The 12,257-nt window shown below is 47.6% G+C and overlaps 1 protein-coding gene across 6 annotated transcripts in view; it reads left to right on the top strand.

The window, feature by feature from the left end:
* Positions 1–12,257, top strand: part of GRIN2A (glutamate ionotropic receptor NMDA type subunit 2A) — a 158,078-nt gene that overhangs the window by 27,340 nt on the left and 118,481 nt on the right. The window contains exon 1 of one of the 6 annotated variants that reach the window (XM_053276430.1): positions 4,175–4,220. The exons of 4 other annotated variants lie outside the window; for them this stretch is intronic. The gene's annotated coding sequence lies outside the window, so the exon portion shown is untranslated. Of the gene's footprint in view, positions 1–4,174; positions 4,221–8,872; positions 8,902–12,257 lie in introns of those variants that run through there. One more of the 6 variants, XM_053276431.1, reaches the window with a different exon arrangement.

The raw sequence follows: 12,257 nt of genomic DNA, 5'->3' as shown, positions 1-12,257 counted from the left end.
CCTGGAAAGAGGGCGGGTAAAAAAAAAAAAGCTTTGAAATAATCTGTGGGTGGACAGAAGGAGCGCCCAGGGTTGCAAAAGATCAGAGTCTGAGCTGGACTCAACCTTGTGCAGATGACAATCTGGGGAGAATGCGTGTGTGCGTGCGTGCGTAATTGGCCCTGCCATGTGACGTTGCCAGACTGAGTCAGCTCTTTGGTCCATCCCGCTCAATGGCAGCGGCTCTCTAAGGACTCAGGCAAAGGGGGAAGGGGGCTTTCAAAACTCCATTGAGGGTTTCAACTAAAAGTATTTAGGGAATCTCATCTGACAGGAAGCTGCCACCAGTAGTTAAGCTGGACCACAGAATCGGTGATTTTTAAGAACAGTGTTTCTTGATGTGAGAGCTGGTGTATCATATGCTACGTTAAGGGACTGTGAATGGGAAGATCCACAGTTGGGATTTCACCTCTGTTATGAGCTCAGTAGAAGGTAAGGCATTCCCTTTCAGCTGCCATCTACAACAGTGATTCTCAAACTTGGGTCCTCAGGTGTTATTGGACTTCAACTCCCATAATCCTCAAGCAAAGGCCACTGAGGCTGGGGATTATGGGAGTTGAAGTCCAATAACACCTGAGGACCCAAGTTTGAGAATCCCTTATCTACAATATGAAGAGGATAACAATGACCTGCCTTATAGGGTTGGTGTAACGGTGACTGAGACTATTATGTGGAGTCAGGGAGTCCAAGAGGCTGTTCTCATGGGCTAGGCTGCCCAGGCTAGGGAAGCTTTTGTGTGAGAGCCACTGGGATTGGGCCCGATCCTGGCCGTGCAGTGCCACCTAGCCTGGCTTTATAGCCTGGCTCCCAGTTGGGGTTAAGGGAGCGAGCCTGCTCTGAACCCTGGCTTCCTGCTCATGTGTCTCCTTGGGCTGTGTTCAGCAGAGATGAGCACCCACAGCCCCTGTCCCCTGGGGGAATCCCCCCCCATGCACTGTGTTCGACATGTGATGCATTGTGGGATACCTGGAGCCTGGGATGTACCATCCTGGCTCTCTGGAGAGGGATTGTGTGGGAGTACAGATGGTGCTTCCAGCAACATTTGGTCAATCATCTAGGGGGAAGGTGAGTGCCTCCTGCCCCCATCCGCCTGCCCACCCGGTTGTGTGAATGACCTCAAAGTCTTTTAAAACGTGGCTTCAGTTCTGGTTCAGGTTGAAATGGTTTAGACACCCTTTGCTTGCCGTATCTTAGCGGCAAAATGAATGCAACAAGAACAATTTACCTTAAGCAGTATTTATTTAAAATGGTTTGTTTTTTTAATCTTTAAAAGGTTTTGTTTCCAAACTCGGGAGGGGGCTGTAGCTCATTGGCAGAGCCCTGCTGTGCATGGAGAAGGTCCCAGGTTCAATCCCTGGCAGCATCTCCTGCCTGAAACCTCAGAGTTTCAGGCAGGAGATGCTGCCTGAAACCTCCACTGCCAGTCAGTGCAGATAATGCTGAACTAGATGGACCAGTGGTTCGACTCAGTAGAAGGTGGTTTCTTGTGTGTATTTAGTCCAGAACCTAACAGAATAAGAAGACAGGAAAGCAAAACGAATCATGTGACAGCAGGGTGTCTGTGGAGTGTCTGATTCCTGAACCACTTGCTTTGAAGAAGCCACTGCTTGCCATGTGGAGATGGCGCTACTTCCCTGCCCTGCAGAGTTGTTGTGAAGATTGCCTGAGAATGTTCTGTGGTGCCCATAAAGCCCTTGGGAAGAGGGCTACGCACATAGGAAGCTGCCATATTCCAAGTCAGACCATTGGTCCATTTAGCTCGGTACTGTCTTGTCTACACAGACTGGCAGCAGCTTCTCCAAGGTTGCAGACAAGAATCTCTCTAAGCCCTATCCTGGAGATGCCAAGAAGGGAATTTGGAATCCTCTTCATGCAAGCATGCAGGTGCTCTTCCCAGAGCTGCCCCATCTTCTAAGGAGAATATCTTACAATCCTCACATTGTCTCCCATTCAAATGCAAACCAGAGTGGACCTTGCTTAGCAAAGGGGACAGTTCGTGCTTGCTCCCACAAGACCAGTTCTCCTCTCATAGATCAGCTTTAAGCATGACCGTTCCGTATCCCCAAGGCAGATTTCGGCCCTGTGGGATCTCTTGGGGTTTTTTAAACGAGGTCTGCTAACCAAAGCCATATCCAGAATGGTAGCTCAGAGGCAAAGCCAGAAATCTGTTTTATCTGTATAATAAGCTTTGTACATTTGCATCCTTGAGTGGTGCTGCCACCAGGGCCCATGAGCCATGCACAAATCTCTGTGGCATGCTTGCTGCCTCTCTGATCACTGGGACCCTCTCCTGTTTGCTGACTCTGCTGTGCTCTCTGCCCAAGAGCACAGAGGGGAAGAGGGGTCCGTCCACCCCCAACACCCTGGCTGAGCCCCAAACCCAGATTTAGTTTCCTATTGTTCCCGGCTTCTGCAGACACACTGCTTATGCGCTCACCTGGCAGCTGAGACTGTCGCTGTCTCTTTCATGCTTCTTCTGGTGAGTAACCCAGTGTAGGGGTGATGGTGGGGAAGGTGCCATCCTCCCCCCCCCACCCCAGAAATGAAACCCACTCTCAGTTCATTCTTTGTCCATCCTTTCCCCTCTGCACCAGGGACCCTGAGTCATGCTCCAACGCAGCCGGGAGACTCGTGCTTTCCACATCAGCTGCCTTTTCACATCTTGGGCTCCGATGCTGATGTGCTCTGACTAGCATGCAGGAAAAGGGGTACAAGAATGGAGTTGTCTTGTCTTTCCTCAGGGCAGAACATAGGAAGCTGCCTTATACCGAATCAGACCCTTGGTCCATCTAGCTCAGTATTGTCTACACAGACTGGCAGCGGCTTCTCCAAGGTTGCCGGCAGGAATCTCTCTCAGCCCTCTCTTGGAGATGCCAGGGAGGGAATTTGGAACCTTCTGCTCCTCCCAGAGCAGCTCCATCCCTTGAGGGGAATCTCTTGCAGTGCTCACACATCAAGTCTCCCATTCACATGCAACCAGGGCGGACCCTGCTTAGCTAAGGGGACAAGCCATGCTGGCTACCACAAGCCCAGCTCTCTCTCTCCTGCATAGGTGAGAGGAGAGTGGGTGGTCTGACTCTGCTTCAGTTGTACCCAGAAGCCCAAATGGTAACACCTTACACAGGAAGGGCCAGCCTGCTTCAGATTCTCCCGTGCAACCTTTCCAAGTGCTGCTGTGTAGGGTTCCCCCCCCACACCAATTCCCAGCTGGGGATGTGTATGATATTATCATTGCAGCCTGTGGGTGCATGTGTGAATTGTTTGGAGAGTCAGTCTTGTGGCAGTGAGCATGAATTGTCCCCTCTGCTAAGCAGGGCCACCTTGGTCTGCATTTGGATGGGCAACTACATGTGAGAGCGGGAAGATATTCCCTTTAGGAGATGGGCTGCGGCTTAATGGTAGAATGTCTCCTTCGCATGCAGAAGGTCCTAGGGTCACTCCCTGGCTGGGAGAGACGCCTGCCTATAACCTTGGAGACTCGCTGCCCGTCAGTGTAGGTAATACTGAGCTAGATGGACCAAGGGTCTGAAGGTTCTGTAGTCTCAACCTGGCCTCCCCAGCAATCCTCCCATTTTTAAAATCACAGTTATTACATTGCATGATGTTGCATGGGATATTATTGCAACTGGAACAAAAAAGCAAGCTCTTAAATTGAAACTCCGTTGTATTTGGCAGCTAGAGATTGGTCGGGCAGTTCTAAAGACTCGGGAGACATCTCTGCCAAGGCCTTGTCTTCTTCTTCATTCAGAGCATTTGTTGCCACAGGAAAATATGAATGTATATATTCATGTATCTCTACTTAGGTTGTTGAGCATTTTGTGAACTTCGGCCTGTACATCCGCAAAACATCAGCGCTTCTGTTTCTTTTCATCCTGCTTATGATCTTGGGGATGTTTTGGATAAAAGCTTTGTGTTTTGCTCCTTCTAATACAAGCTTTGTGCTCGCATGTGCATCTCTTAGTTGGTACCTTGTCATTCCAACATGTATATAATGGCAGGGACGTAGTTCTGCATTTATCACCCTCTTCATCTTGCAAATGACAAAATATGCTCTGTTTGGTCAAATGCTGCATCTTACGCAAAGGAACTGACCTCTGCTCCTTTGCAGTCTGAATGCCTGAACAATGGAGCGTTTCCCAGATGGGTGCAGTACATATCCAAAGAAAACAATTCGTATTCTGGTAAGCCTGCTTCTCAATTTTGACATGCACTTCTGCTCAGAATCCCAGCACAGAGCCCCAAATAGCCACAAAATAGTCAAAATAGAACTTGAAATCGGCACCTTGGGAAAACATACCCAGAAAGTAAGGCATTACCACAGACTGCCCTGAACAATCACACAGGCACCTAATTCTGCCCTGATCTCTTAATTAAAATGACCCCACCCCCATTTAGCTGTGGGGAAGTATTCTGAGATGCAATTAGTTCATTTTGATTAAAGGTAAATGTGCCTATGGGTAGAGAGGCTGGTAATGAGGTGCTTATGTAACAAGGTCAAGAACTCACAATGGCAGTTGCTGCTGTAGTACATTTTTAGGCCATTGTTTCCTAATTAAGAAGGCATGGAAGGTTATTAATGGCCAGAAAAGCGCCTTACTGGGGGGTAGCAAATGTGTGCCTTTTCCATGAGGTTGCTCAGGTCATGGTGAAGAGCCGCTAGATAGGTTTCCGAGGGCTTGGACACATGCTCTGCTTTGCCCTTTGGCCGTTACGTTGGGCCTCTCTCTTCCACACTCACTGATCATCGGAAGGGCAGTTGCTTTGGGTTGACATCTTGATCATCAGCCAACCTCCCGAGTTCCTCTGCAGCTCATTCTGCCTCTCTCCTGAGCAAGGGTTCTCCAGCTTGGGCCCCCAGATGCCGGACTACAGCTCCCGGGGATATTTGGCCATTGTGGCTGGAGATGATGGGAACTGTAGTCCAACAATGTCTGGGGACCCCGGCTTGAGAACACTTGCTTTGGAGGGAAGAGTCTGGGACCTGAACTGGACCCCCAGCTGCCAGGGAGCAGAAGACACTGCCAAACACACATTCCACTCTTTCCTACATTGTTCCTTAAAAAAAAAAATGGTAAGCTGTTTTGAGAGTCTGTCAGGGCTGCAAAGTGGAGTATACATATGAAGAAACAAGCAGCTCTCTTGTAATTCTTGGGGCCACCCAACGAAGCTGATTGGCAGGAATTTCAGGGTGAACAAAAGGAAATCCTTCTTCACACAACTTTTAGAATTCCCCACTCCAGGATATGGTGATGGCTGCTGGCTTAGATGGTTGCTAATTGGGCAAAGAGGCACCTTTTTAGCATGGTGATTCTCTTTAGTAGGGGGAGAGTAACTGGCCCTATCCGCCCCCAGCTCCGTACCCCCAGTGACTGTTGCTAGGGTCTATCTGATGTTTCTTTTTAGACTGTGAGCCCTTTGGGGACAGGGAGCTTACAGGGAGCTTACTTACTTTGTTTGTTTGTTTCTCTATGTAAACTGCTTCAGAAACTTTTGTTGAAAAGCGGTATATAAATATTTGTTCTTCTTGTTGTTGTTGTTGTTGTTGTTGTTTATAAAGGGGTTGAGCAAATCCATGACAGCTAAATGTGACCTCCATGTGTGGAAGGACAAAAAGCCCATAAGTGTCCCCCCCATGGAGAATGATTAAAATTAGGGAACTGGTGCAAGGGAAAAGGGGTGATCCTCCCTCCCATGCCACAGCCTAATCCAAGCAGAGCTCTATGCAGCTGCTATTGCAGAAAGGAAATTATTATTATTATTACATTTTTATATCCCGCTCTTCCTCCAAGGAGCCCAGAGCGGGGTACTACATACTTAGGTTTCTCCTCACAACAACCCTGTGAAGTAGGCTAGGCTGAGAGAGAAGTGACTGGCCCAGAGTCACCCAGCTAGTTTCATGGCTGAAGGGGGATTTGAACTCGGGTCTGCCCGGTCCTAGTCCAGCACTCTAACCACTACACCACGCTGGCTCTTGCAGAATTATCTCGCAGAACTCCACTGCAAATGGAATTCTGACAGGAATTTGAGTGCAACTCATTGTTCATTCCAAGCAGTTGTGAGGCCGGGTCCTTGTGAAGCTGAGAGTAAAACCTTAAAAACCTATGCCCCCAGAATCCCAAGATGTGTCATATGGATCCTTCAGTATATAGTCATTCCTCACCGACCACGGTTTAACCAAGCATGGTTGTATGTATCCACAAATGGGAAATTGTGACTGCTCCTGTCAACCACGACCCGAGTATCCATGGTCGGCGAGGCATTTTAGTGATTTTGTGGGATTCAGAGGTTCAATCTGCTCATTCTTTTTGGAGGCCCTTGCTAACTCCTGGTGATTTGAAGTACATTTGAGTGATTTTGGAGGGTTCAAAAAATTTCCAGAGTTTCAATCTGCTCATTCCTCTTAGGGACTCTTGGTCATCTTAAGGGATTTGGGGTGATTTGTTGCCATTTTTGAATGTTTTCCCCTTTATTTCTAGGTGTTTTTGTGATTGCAGTTCCTCTAACCCCATTTCCCATTCTTTGCTATGTCTCACCAACCACGAATTTGCCAACCGCCTGGTTCTGCGGGAATATAACCATACCGGTTGGTGAGGGATGACTCTCTCTCTCTCTCTCTCTCTCTCTCTCTCTCTCTCTCTCTCTCTCTCTGCCTGCAAACCTGGTTGGTACCATGATCCACCATGGTCATTTAAGATCCAAGCAGGTGGCTGCCGCCGCCATGGATGCTGCCAACGGTTGCAGCACCACAAGCCAAGCCCAGGTCAAGGGAATGAGCACTCCCAAGAGAGAACAAATGTTTGGAGGAGATAAGAAGCAGGGAGTGTGTTGCCAGTGGCACATGGGGAAGAGGGACCTGGGAGTAGTGTGTGCCTCTGTGAAGGAGCCGGGATGGAGAGGCAGCCCTGGCAGGACCCAGACTTCTGGTGGGTGAAGCTGGCAGTTTGTGTCCAAGAGAGAGCAGCCGATATTCGAGGCCCCCCATTCCCAGCTCCGCTTCCAGATGGGGAGGGCGGGGGGAGGAAATGGAGCCAGCAGCCCAGCTTGGGAAATTCTGACAAGGCCAGGTCTGGCAGAGTGAGCTGAGAAATCCAGAGACACCCATTCTAGATTTCTCTATTCAAATGGTGCTTCTTAATGGCTGCAGTCTGTAGCCTTCTTTCAGTCAATTTTGATCATTATGGTCCAAGACTAGCCAACAATTTTTTTCTCAAGAATATTAATACAGTTGCCTTCTTTGTGGGTGTTCACTTAGATATTTTACAAGGGGACTGGGCACATCATCATCATCATCATCATTATTATTATTACTACATTCATGGAGGAAAAAGGAATTTTATTTGTCATGACAGCCAAAGGGGAACTGTGTGCAAAGGCAATGGCCCGGTTTACACAATTGTTTGAATCTAGGCTTAATGTGGGTTATTAGGCTTAGTGTGGGTTACTGACCCATGCCAAGGCAGGAATTTCAGATACATCTGAGGCCATAAATCACCTTGGTGTGGGTTCACACAACCTTGCTAATGTCAGTAACCCACATTAAACTGAGATGCGAACAATTTTGTGAACCAGGCCAATATGTGGAGACCAGTTTCTGGCAAGCAAATAGTGGGAACGTGCTGCATTCCTCAGGACAAGCCTAAGGAACTTTAAATGTGTTCACAAGAAAGCAAGTGCGGTTTGAGTCCTGCTTTGGGGAGAGGCCGTAGCTCAGTGGAATGCCATCTGCTTGGCATGCCGCAGGTCCCAGGTTCGGTTCTCGGCAGCATTCTCTGATAGGGCTGGGAACGACTCTCCTTCTGAAACCCCGGAGCCCTGTTGTTTTTCAGCGTTGACATTGCTGAGCTAGATGGACCAAGGGTCTATCATGTTTTTGGTTAATCCATTCCTTGATCCAGGCCAGCTTTTGGATGGAGTTTTCGTTACTGGTATTCCAGTCCTGGAATAGAGGCGGGGCTAACAAAACAGCCAGCAGCAAGAGCACGGAAAAGCAGCCTGCTCTTGCCTCTCTGACATACGGAGCCCTTTCTCATGAGCAGTGAGAAAGGGCAAGAGGGCTAGCGGGAAGGAAGCCCTAAAAAGCTTCCAGCAGTGGCTGTGTGCTAAGTAGTGGCCAGGGATCGGGCTTCTCCTTCTATGTCGTTCAAGACCTGGGCTCAGTTGCTGTGTACGAGGGACTCTGAGGGACCCCTCCGAACTAGCTGCTTCCTAGGACACAGCCATTGCCGGCACCTCCCGCCTAGTTTTTAACTCCCACATGAGCAGAAAATGGGAGTGCGCCCATCTCCCGAACTAGGGCCCAAGGTGTGTCTTCCCTATCCTAGTGATCAGCGTGGGAACAGCTCCGTTGTGTTTTTCATGTATCCCGAGACAACGCTGAGTTTCTACCCATGCATCCCTGCTGAGAAAGCAATTGAGAAAGGAATTTTGGCACGAACATCTCTTTGTCTCAGAGGGAAATCCTTGCTATTTTGTAGGCTGGGGACAATTTAAGGAAAACCACCGCCACCAAACACAAGTTCGGTCTCATTTTCTACTGTGGGCTTCAAGTGAAGGTTTCTCAAATCATCTGCAGCTAGCTTTACGCTTCCTGTACTGAGCAAAGAATAATTAACACGTGCTTGATACAATCTGAGCCGTTTGTTTTGCTTTTGGAATGCTGAGCATCAGACAGATTGTCACATCTTCTCTTGGTTTAAACTTGCTGATAAATAACGCATTATAATCTATATGCCACCCAACGTGGTCGGAGTTCTCTTGGTTTCCTCTCTTTCCTTATTTCTTTTCCTGCTTGAAAATTGAACAGTGGGAGTGAGAACAGATTGAAGTCAACTCTATAGCTGTTGAAGCACAAGGACACTAAAGGTAGGCCCAGCAGGGGGAACGGAATGCAATCTCAGGGAAAATTCACATTCCGTCGTAAGCAGGGGCATTCTGATGCAGTAGCTGCAGTGCAGACAGAAAACGGGACAGCCACTGTTTCATGCAGAGATCCACGTGGCTTGTGATTGTGGCCATGCGGAGTTCTTAAATGAGGAATATTAGGTGTGTGCCCACCAACATTAAGGCACAATTTGCATCCTCCTTGATTTCGATGGGGAGAGACCTGAGCTACAATTAAAATCAGTGGCCGACATAAAGAAGATTACTCAAAGTAGTCTCATTGAAATGAAAAGAACATATATTAGGCAATGCCCACCTTTTCATTTTCAATGGGACTACTTTGGATAATTTCCCTTCTCATGTCAGCTGGTGGGTCTGATAAATTGTGTCTGGATTGCGCACATTTTATGTATTTAACGTAGCACTACTAATATGCATGGTGTTTTACAGAGCACAAGAAGGTAGGTCTCTGCCCCAAAGGGCCTACAATGGGGAATGCTACCAGAGGAAGGGTGGGAAATGGAGGCAGGGAGGAATATATGTGTTTGTTTATTTCAGTTCTGTGTACCTAAGCTTAGCTACAGTGAATTTTATTTATTCATAGCAAGTATATCACCTTGAGCCACCTAATGGCACAGCGGGGAAATGACTTGACTAGCAAGCCAGAGGTTGCCTGTTTGAATCGCTGCTGGTATGCTTCCCAGACTATGGGAAACCCCTCTATCGGGCAGCAGCGGTATAGGAAGATGCTGAAAGGCATCATCTCATACTGTGTGGGAGGAGGCAATGGTCAACCCCTCCTGTATTCTACCAAAGACAACCACAGGGCTCTGTGGGCGCCAGGAGTGGACGCTGATTCGACGGCACACTTTACCTTTACTTATATCACCTTATCTCAGGTTGAGGAGCAATGGCTGCTCCCAAGTGCCACAAATGCAGGTTTCTTTATTATTATCAGTTTGATTGTTTAGGAAACGGCTGAACAAAATCCACAGGCCAAATGTTGCAGTTGGGCAATCAGTTTAGCTCTTGATTTCCTGGGTGTTATGAACTGCCCAGAGAACAATTTGTTATGGGGTGGCTAACAAATAACATCTATTATTTTCTGTGTTTTAACTTGTTTTATATTGTTTTAACTGTGTTTTAACTTGTTTTATATTGTTTTAAACTGCCCAGAGATGGAAGTGAACAAGTTAGATAGATATAATAATAATAATAATAATAATAATAATAATAATTATTATTATTATTCCTGGCTGCTAAAGCAAATAAAGAGCCATGCAAGGTTACATAATTGGTGGTCTTCAGTAACAGAAAACGTGCAAGTTCACTTGGGTTACTAAAGTTCTTGAACTCTAACAGGAATTTATCCCACAGGTCCTTATATAAAAATTGGCTTGTTTCTGCTTGGGATTTGGTCACTTTTTAGTAACTTAATTTAAATATAATCCTCACAGCTCTCCCCCCCCCCAGATTACGTTCCAAACCTCACCGGTAAATGCTTGTCTCTGTCACATGCCGCCCACTGCTCTTGTGTGGGAGAGTGATGGGCTCGGAATAGACAGACAAAGGCGAAAACTCTTCCCTGTGATGGGAAGGGAGCGTTTGCATCTCTCCTCCTTGCCACGTAATCCCCGTTGCACTTTCTCCACTCCCCCGCTCTCCCCCCCCCAATTCTGCAGCTTCTCCCTTTCCCTGCCAGTCTCATTAACCAGCTGTCAAAATTGGGTCCTGCACACCCAGGTCGTGCTCCTCAAAAATAGTTAGGATTTCTCGTGGCAAGCACACTGATGGCATGTTCAGTGCTAATATGGCGGAGGGGGGGGCAAAAACTAATATGGCTCAGGAAGCCCCCAACTGGTTCATTGCCTCTGCCATGGTCTCACAAGGAGACTTTTGTGGGGCCTCAGCCCCCCAACTGCAATTTTGGGTGCAAACCCTCCAACATTTCACTGATTAAAATAGGGCCATGCCCTGTTTTGTGGTGTGGCAGGGATGGGCAGTCCTTGTTACTTTCCCCCCTCCAGGGTCTCAGTAGGGTCGCAAAGCCCTTGGCGTTCTACATGGGAATACGCGTACAATGAATACTTATATACCGCTTTTCAACAGAAGTCCCCAAAGCGGTTTACATAGATATAAATAAATAAATTAAATTAATTAAATTAAAAATGGCTCCCTGTCCTCGAAGGGCTCCCAGCCTAAAAAAGAAACGCAAGATAGACACCAGCAACAGCCACTGGATGCTATGCTGCTCTTGCTATTGCAACCATTTAGTACCATTCTTCCTGTCTTAGGAAGTCAGATACTGAGTCAGACCCTCAGTCTTATACTCTCCATACTGAGGATTGGAGAATGGGCTTGGACAGGGCGAGGGGAGGAAGCCGCAAAAAGCTTACCTCCCCTGCAGACTATCCTGTCCATGTTGGTGGGTGGCTGGATTGGTTTACAGAGGTGGGTGGGTGGCTGTAATCCACTTTACAAGATTCCCCTTTACAAGCAGCTAGACCAGGCCAAACTGGTTTAATCCAAACTCGGCCAGCACACACACACACACACACACACACACACACACACACACACCCCACCGTTTTGGAGGGCCGGTCTGGTTTGAACTCAAACCGGTCAAACTGGTTCGCACACCCCTACTACTAAAGCAAACAAACCCGTTTGTACACCACACCTTACAAATGGATTCTACTCACTAGATGATCTGCTGCCTAGTGCCACTGTGTTGTGTGTCTGTTGACATAGAGGTATACTAAATGATGCCCAGTTTCATCCCCCCCCCGTTTGTTTAATTTCTCTTCTGGGGAGGGGCCTGAATTCTGAGGAATTACAACCCTAGCCATGTGCGGGGAAGAAGGCAGGGAGCAGAATAGCCAAGAGGCAAGAACAGGGACAGTGATTTATCTGGGACAGATTCCAGAAAAGAGGCAGCCTGTGCTACTGATCTACCTTACAGGACAGTTGTTGTGAGGGCGACTGAGGCTAGGTGTGAAGTGAAGTGTCTTGTTGCATTTCCATCCGTAGCTTTCCCAAAATATCTGGTGGGGGGTATAGACTTGAATCCAGCTGCCTGAGGATTGTGGTTTGGGGGTTTAGCCTCATGAAAACCCCCTCTTGAAAGTTATTTGGAATTGCAGTATCGTTGGGACATGGCTCCTGGATTTATAATACTGACCACAATAATTGCTGGAGATACTGCGCATCTAAAGCGAACCTTTCCCATCTTTTCAAGGTCTATTCTTTGATAAGAACAACCAAACGTTGTTTGAACCATCCAACCTTGGCTTGAGGTTCTGGACGGTATAAAATAAATTGCTGGATATATCCTTACA

The sequence above is a fragment of the Hemicordylus capensis genome, chromosome 13 (genome assembly GCF_027244095.1).
Source record: "Hemicordylus capensis ecotype Gifberg chromosome 13, rHemCap1.1.pri, whole genome shotgun sequence".
Lineage (NCBI taxonomy): Eukaryota > Metazoa > Chordata > Lepidosauria > Squamata > Cordylidae > Hemicordylus > Hemicordylus capensis.
Note: the sequence above shows the minus strand (reverse complement) of the source record. Positions and strands in the feature narration are given on the sequence as shown.